Source organism: Lepidochelys kempii, chromosome 4 (genome assembly GCF_965140285.1).
Source record: "Lepidochelys kempii isolate rLepKem1 chromosome 4, rLepKem1.hap1, whole genome shotgun sequence".
NCBI lineage: Eukaryota > Metazoa > Chordata > Testudines > Cheloniidae > Lepidochelys > Lepidochelys kempii.
The window spans coordinates 22984015-22991626 of record NC_136383.1 but is presented as its reverse complement, the minus strand read 5'-3'; the positions used below and the strand labels follow the sequence as shown (position 1 = coordinate 22991626).

General features: G+C 39.6%; 1 protein-coding gene across 1 annotated transcript in view; it reads right to left on the bottom strand.

Annotated features, from left to right (window-relative positions):
- GRID2 (glutamate ionotropic receptor delta type subunit 2) overlaps positions 1 to 7612 on the bottom strand; it is a 1023752-nt gene that overhangs the window by 10315 nt on the left and 1005825 nt on the right. The gene's annotated exons all lie outside the window — the stretch shown is intronic.

The following is a 7612-nucleotide window of genomic DNA, read 5'->3' as shown; positions in this document are numbered from 1 at the left end:
CAACAGGAACAGAAGCAGGTTCACAATAATACTACCTACATTACAGATTTGTTGGAAGACATAATTACTGCTTTGAGATCCCCAAAGAAAAGATGATGATATTAGGATTGCAAAGCATTATTACAACGATCAAAGCAACTGGGGGAGTGCCATTTTCAGATCTCACTTTTGCATTTGTTCCGTCTGAGTTATAACTGACTAAATCTAGAGAGAGATGTAATGGTACATTTACAGTGGGGTCAGGAGCTATTTTCCTAGGTGGTTTGAGATGGCATGCAATACTGAACGCCAGCCTCTTGTGTACCAGGACATGTTAACTAGAGGAAATTACTTCTGCTGAATGCTTCTTTTCACTGAAAACAAAAGCCGCGAGCAAGTGCTAGAACTCAGGTTGCTCCTAGTCTCCAAATTAATGTTATGGAAATCTTTACCCATGTGCAGCAGGAATGGGAAAGCTTTAGATTAATAGAGCATTAGCTGCTTAGCATAATGAGGAAATTGATGGTCTTTTGGTTAAGACACGAGGACTCAAGTTCTGTGTTCAGTTCCCAGCTTCACCACAGACTTCACGTATGACCTTGGGCAAGTCACAAGGGGACACATTTTCAAGAACTGAGGAGTGGCAGTTGGGACCAGATTTCCCCCCAAAAGAAGCTCCAAATGAAGCTAAGCTCTTATGAGAATCGGGCCTTGATTGTGAGTGCTGAGCTTTTATGCAATCTGGCCACTGCTCTTGATGGACGTCAGGTCCCCATTTGTAAAATGTGGATAACACCACTTCCCTACCCCACAGGGGCATTGTGAAGTTAAAATTGTTAATGACTGAGAGTCTTTCCCTTACTACAGTGATGAGGACCATCTCAATACCTTGATGGAAAGATAATGAAAGTAGATACTCTCAACCAGTCGGAACTCAGATAGCAATCATGCTGTGCTGTGATCAAATTATTTTGGTCATTTTTGTTCCATGACAAAAAGTGAGACCACATCATCAAATACCTCAACCTTCTGAGTGACCACAAATGTCCTCATTCGCCAGACATTGGCCCATGGTAACTCCCCTTTGAACTGTTCTAGATGCCGAGGAGTGGCTTAAAGCTGCTGTGAAGAATGATGGCGTTACCTGTATTATTTTTTATGAATATCATAGGCATTCAGTTACCTGTTAGAAATTATCCTGCCTCACTGCACGGAGTTAAATCAAAGGAGGCTGTTAAGGGGGGAAACAAAACAATGACAAGGATAAGGTATCTCCAAATAGAATACCCAGGAAACAATACTTAAGAAAACAATGGGGGAGCTATTTCACTGGGAAATGCCCACCTGCCTGGCTCCAATCAGACTAGGACGTTAATTTCTTCCAGGCCTAAGCCTAGGATCAAGAGGGCACTAAACCATTTAAGACCTTGGCCCAGAGAGGAAGAAAGTCGGAGTGGGCAAGAGGTCAGAGGGAGAAGTGCAGAGTCTGATGGGGTCTAAATTAGCTGTTACCACTCAAGAAAGATCTTGGAGTCACTGTGGATACTTCTCTGAAAATATCTGATCAATGTGCAGTGGCAGTCAAAAAAGCTAAGAATGTTAGGAACCATTAGGAAAGGGATAGATAAGAAGACAGAAAATGTAATGCCACTATATAAATTCATGGTACACCCTCACCCTGAATACTGCGTGCAGTTCTGAGCACCCCATCTCAAAAAAAGATATATTAGAATTGGAAAAGGCACAGAAAAGGGCAACAAAAATGATTGAGGTTATGAAACAGCTTCCGTATGAAGAGAGATTAAAAAGACTGGGACTTTTCGATCTCAAAGAAAGAGATGACGAATGGTGTATGTTTGAGATCTATACAATGGTGACTGGTGTGGAGAAAGTGAATAAGGAAGTGTTATTTACTTCCTCACACAACACAAAAACCAAAGGTCACCCAATGAAATTAATAGACAGCAGGTTTAAAAACAAACAAAAGAAGTACTTTTTCACACAACGCACAGTCAACCTGTGGAACTCATTGCCAGGCGATCTTGCGAAGGCCAGAATTATAATGGAGTTTAAAAATGAACTACATACATTCATGAGGGATGGTTCACTTGATGATAGCCTGTTCTGTTCATTCCCTCTGAAGCACCTGGCACTGGCCACTGTCGGAAGACAGGATACTGCACTAGCTGTACTATTGGTCTGACGTACTATGGCAGTTCTTATGTTATGTCTCTCTCAGACCAGAGGTGGAGGTAGCTGGACTAGATGGAAACTACCAAAACTTGCAAAGAAAGGAAAAAGTTTGGATGAGACTAGATATGTAAAGACAGTTAGTACCTTTGGGCGAACAGCGTTTGTTTGGAAAAAGTCTTTTTGAGTCACTTTAATTAACTGCTGATCCCAGGCTTAGAGAGGAAACTTCCTTACAGTGCCAACTGCAGTTGGGCCTGTCATGGTAATACAGTTGGAAACGGGGCGGGGGGGGGTGCCACCCCAGAATCCTGTCAGAAGGGTAGAGCTATGGGGTTCTATTCAAAGGGAGGTGAAGATAGTGCACTCTGTCATCTGAGGGGTGCATTGGTCACCCTGTTACCATGACTGGATGGTGGAAATAGGTGTTGTAGCCTCATGATCCAGTCTAAATTGTGGTGAACTGTGGAGTTGCAGGCTGGAAAAATGGAAGATTGGGGCCTGACACTTGGAGGGAGTGCCCACAGGGGGAGAGATCACAGATACAATTTGCCCCTGAATTGTGACAGCTGCTCTAAGGGGAAAGCTGAGGATACCCTAGATGTGAGGGAATTCACAGCCAGCGCTACGCCACCCTTTCTGAACCCCATTCCTCTCTGGGCTAAGTGATGTGACCAAAGCAATGTGTGCTCAATCAACAATGTAGAGCAACTCTGAGGCTCTGATTGTTCTGATTGTTCCCCAACTCTGATTGTTCCCCAATCCTGGCACACAGAAAGGTGGCAGAATCAGGAGGAAGAGAAGGTTGACTAAGTGTAGCCCTGGTGCCCCATAGGATTTGACCCACAAAACTGAGAACAAACATCTCATTCTCTGACTTGGATAGAACAATGAAACAATAAATACAGACCTTATTGTTCAGAATTAAAAATAAAGAGTTGCTTATCAAACTTGTGTTATAAAACAAATAACTTAATTGCCCTCCTGTTTTGCTCAGCAATAAGTCATTGGCCTCAGCATATATAACACTGGGCAAATGGATCCTCACTTTGTGTAAATTAGCATAGCTTTGTTGAAGTTAATGGAGCTACATTGAGTTGTGTGAGATGAGGATCTGGCCCTTGATTTTTTTCCTCCTAAAACAGTAAATACATAATGTAAATCTATAATAAGGTGGCATCCACATTAATAAAATGAGGCACTAACTATATTTATTATTACATGAAACACTGGATAGGTTTCTGAAATTCTGTTCTAGAACAGTTTTACATTGGCTGTATGGTTCTGATGAGTGCTACAATTCTGAAAGTTAGATTAAAAGAAAAACGAAGTCTTCCAAGTTCTCCTGTATACTTTTAATAAGGAAAATGTTCAACTGAACCTAATCAGCCTTTAACCCTGCATTTATTTCTATTTCCAGCCCAGAGGAAAATGAGGAGAGAAGTACTAGTTTCCTTTTACAAATCCTAAATTACAACAAAACACCTACAGATATTCCCAAGAGAGCTACATAAATATCATGAGTTCATTAAGCTCAGTGCTATTATAGTAAACATCAAATGAATTAGTTATGGTAAGTCACTTCCAATATATAACTAATGGTACCAAAACAAATACCTGTTTTCTGATTCGGCTTAGCTTTAAGGAAAGGTAATTTGAGTTTCCACGCTCTACTAGCATCACAATTATACTTTATGTGGTATTCTAGACTCACTTAGAAAGTTAGCTAAAATTTTACAGTAACACAGGACCACACAGATCAGATGAACACTTAGGGACTGAGTTTACTCTCACTTTTACCAGTGCAAATCAAAGTAATTTCATCAAAGTCAGTGGCATCACACTGATGTAAAATATGGCTGAATGGAGAATCAGGACATCTAGGTATGGTTGTACTCTAAATAGACAGTAAAGCGGGATTCCATGTTGCTGAATCTATATATAGTTTGCTTAGTTTAGAAACAGAGATGGTCTTTCTATGACTGCCAGCCCCACAAACTCAACTTTGGGATCCAAAGGTCAGTGAGGCTCTCATGCATCATCACCATTAAAAAAAGATAATGGAGGCAAAATTACATCCTTGAATTATCCAGGTAACCCCACTGTGTGCAAACTATTCTCTAAAGTGAAACCTATGCAATACTAAAGGTTAAAGAGATGACACAAGTTTCACTCAGGGCTTAATATGGAGACAGTATGATTACACAAGCATAACCCAAGGCCACGATTTGGCCTGCCAGTATCTTTATTACTGGTAATGATGCATGTGAAGGAAAGAATCCAGCTTGACTCTCAGATCCCGGATTGCAATTTCAGGGCTGGCTGTTAGAAAAAACCCTCTTTTATTCATAAACTGAGTAAATTTTATGAAGAATCAACACCTCACATAACATTCACGGAGCTCTGTGTTATTTAAATGCAATTACCGTTCAGTGTAGAATGAAACTAAGGTTTAAAAAAACCTGCTATCCTTACTGTAGGCTATGCGTGGAATTTTCTAAAGCACTAAGTGCTGGTCTAACTCTTCTGCTATTGAAGTCAGTGGGAGTTTTGCCATTAACTTCAAAGGGAGCAAAGGCCAACAGTGAGCACACTTGAAAATCCAACCCTATATGTTAGGCTGTAAAGGAGATGTTAGTGTTCCATGTGTAAGAACAGCAGAGGATGCTTGTATTAGATAGGAGTTAAAAGTACTAAATGAGCCCTTTCAGTCATGGGGTACTCCTTAGATGCCTTTTCAGAAATCCCACCCTAAACAATGTTGTCTACAGTGTCACACACGAATTACCTATTATTCTAGGGATCAGAATTGGTAATGAACCAGACGAACAGGTCTACAGATGCTTTAGACCAAGTTGGTTCACTGTTTGTTTTTAGGACTCCATTTGCTGGTGAGAATGTATGGATTTAACTGTTTTTTAAAAATTACAGTTATTAGTAGCAATTTACTATTTCTCTCTCTCTCTCAAATCATTATGCTGTGTACTCTATTCAGACACTGTTCATATTGGAAAAGTTAAATCCAGAAATTAAACTGGAACATAAGGAGTAAACTCTAGTTAATCTGTTCTAGGCCATCTCCTAATGTCACATGAAAAAGATAAGTAAATGAGGAGTTACAGAAGCTGACCTTCTATGGAAAGAGTGTGCAAAATCATCCTCCACTCACTGAGAAGCAATTGCTTGCAAAATCAAATTAGCAACAGAATGGCGCTTAAGAGTTGTGGTGACTAGTGAACTTTAGTTTTGATATGTTTATGCTAGCTGTAAAAGTCAAACACTCATTACAGAAATGGCAGACATGATCTTTCATAATATGAAAGTTGGTCTGCAAATGGAGAGATAACAAGCATAATGAAAGCAAACTAGAAAGATGCAAGAGAGCTAAAAAAGGACAATGCCTCCTACGGAGACAGAGGGTATAATTGCAATTGGAAAGAGAACACTTTTAGTGATCTTTTAAAATGTCAGTGTCATCCTGGAGCATAGTGTGATATTTGGGTTACAGGGTAGAGAAAAAAAATCTTTCATTTTAGTGTGAGAATCTGGAAACGATCATCTTTGTTCGAAAAAATTAAACTGAATTCCTTCCATTGAGTGCTCTTGTAGTTACCAAAATCCTATCCACACTGTACGGTCAGCACACAAACATACATCATGCAATAGGTGTGAGCTGAGAGATGAATGAGTCACAAAGGGACTGCACTGTGAGAGGGCATCAGTGGTGACCTAATGCTGCTCCTGAAAACACTTGTTTCCAGGGCATATCAGCCAAGCCCATCTGAGAGAAATGTAGGGTTATAGAGTTTGCTACCACTAGCCTTGACATGTATTCAGACTCTTTGACTTGCCCTGGATGTAAATGGAAATGATAAAAGAAAACATTATGTAGTATAATGTGGCAGCAAGACTGCCTGCTTGGCATACCAAACCAAGTCTATGCATAAGGGATAACTGATGTGTTACTTCTTCACTTTACAATTTAAGTTTTTCTCATGCATGGGGAGATTTGCTAGGAATTAGTCTATTCCATCTTCTTAATGAGACTTATCTATTACCTCAGATAATGTATCTCTTCACTTTAACATGCCAGACTGCCTACCCTGTGTACGGAGGATTCTACAGTATTTAGACAAAGGAATGTACCAATGCAATTTTAAAGGATAGACTATCTTTCAATGTACTCATGTGACTATTAACATGTAGCTAATTATATACAATGTAACTATGTAATTAATGTATGAGTAATAGATTAGATTTGAGTTGTAGGTTTAAGTGGTAAAGCACAAATAGGATTACACCACTGAGTATAGAACTAGAGGTATGCATCACTGGTGTGTGTATGGTAAATAAGAAAGATAACACATAGCCTTGATCGAGAGATAATCCTGCACCAGTAAAGTGTAAGATTATTGCAAAATATGTGTATAAATGCTGATGTTCTGGAAACTGTGCAGCAATAGACTGGATAATATGCTGCAATATACCAGTTCATACCACAAAATGTCTGATGGAAGCATTTCAGGGGATTCTGTAATAACCTCAAATTGCTATGGTAACTCATTAACATAATGTTAATGAGAGTAAGGGGAACTAAAGGGGTAGCCTATGCAAAATGGGGCACCCTAAAATTCATAGCATTTGGAAGTGCAAGTATGAGGTAAACAGCCTTATGCATCAGTATGAGCCTTCGTAGGTGTAAGCGTAACTCAGGATAAAAGGTGTTGGCCGTTCTGTGTGTTGGGTGGGAACGAACGGGGAGATGCCTGAATGACAACTGAGGGTGATGACGAAGATGATCCTAAGGAAGAAAATGAGTAAAACTCCAGGGTCCCCGAGCAGGAGATATGAAATCTAAGTGATGACACATTCATAGGGCTAAACGCTTTGCTCTCTCTCTCTCTCTATCTGCTATTGTATTTTAGTGTTTGTGGGATTGTTTATCTGCTTAGTGAATTTGTTAATAAGGGGATTCGTGGTAAATTGTAGTTGTTTCTCGTGTGCTTTTAGGATCTCTCATTTTAATGATACTGATAACAATATTCATGATGTTGTAGTCATCAGAAGACCAAACCTTTGTTGACCACTGCTGTCTAAAAGATGAAAAATAATCAATACACCAATCCATCAATAAAGCTACAAAAAGTATAACAAAAGCACTGAAACACTGCTAACTACTTGCAGTCAAAATTAATAACTAATATTTATTCCATTGCTGTGCCTCTCCTGAAGAGCCGTGAACTGCTTTGTACAATAGGAATAAGAACTTTAAGCATCAAAATGTTTACTCACTGGATGATATTACTGTAGATTTCAGTAACAGAAGCGGCTTGATAAAAACGGAGTGCTATTCAATCCTAATAATCTGCAGAAGGACTGAGTGTCTATTCTGTTACAACCGGAATCTCTCTGTGTATAAGAGCTGTAGGAAGCTAACCCATAT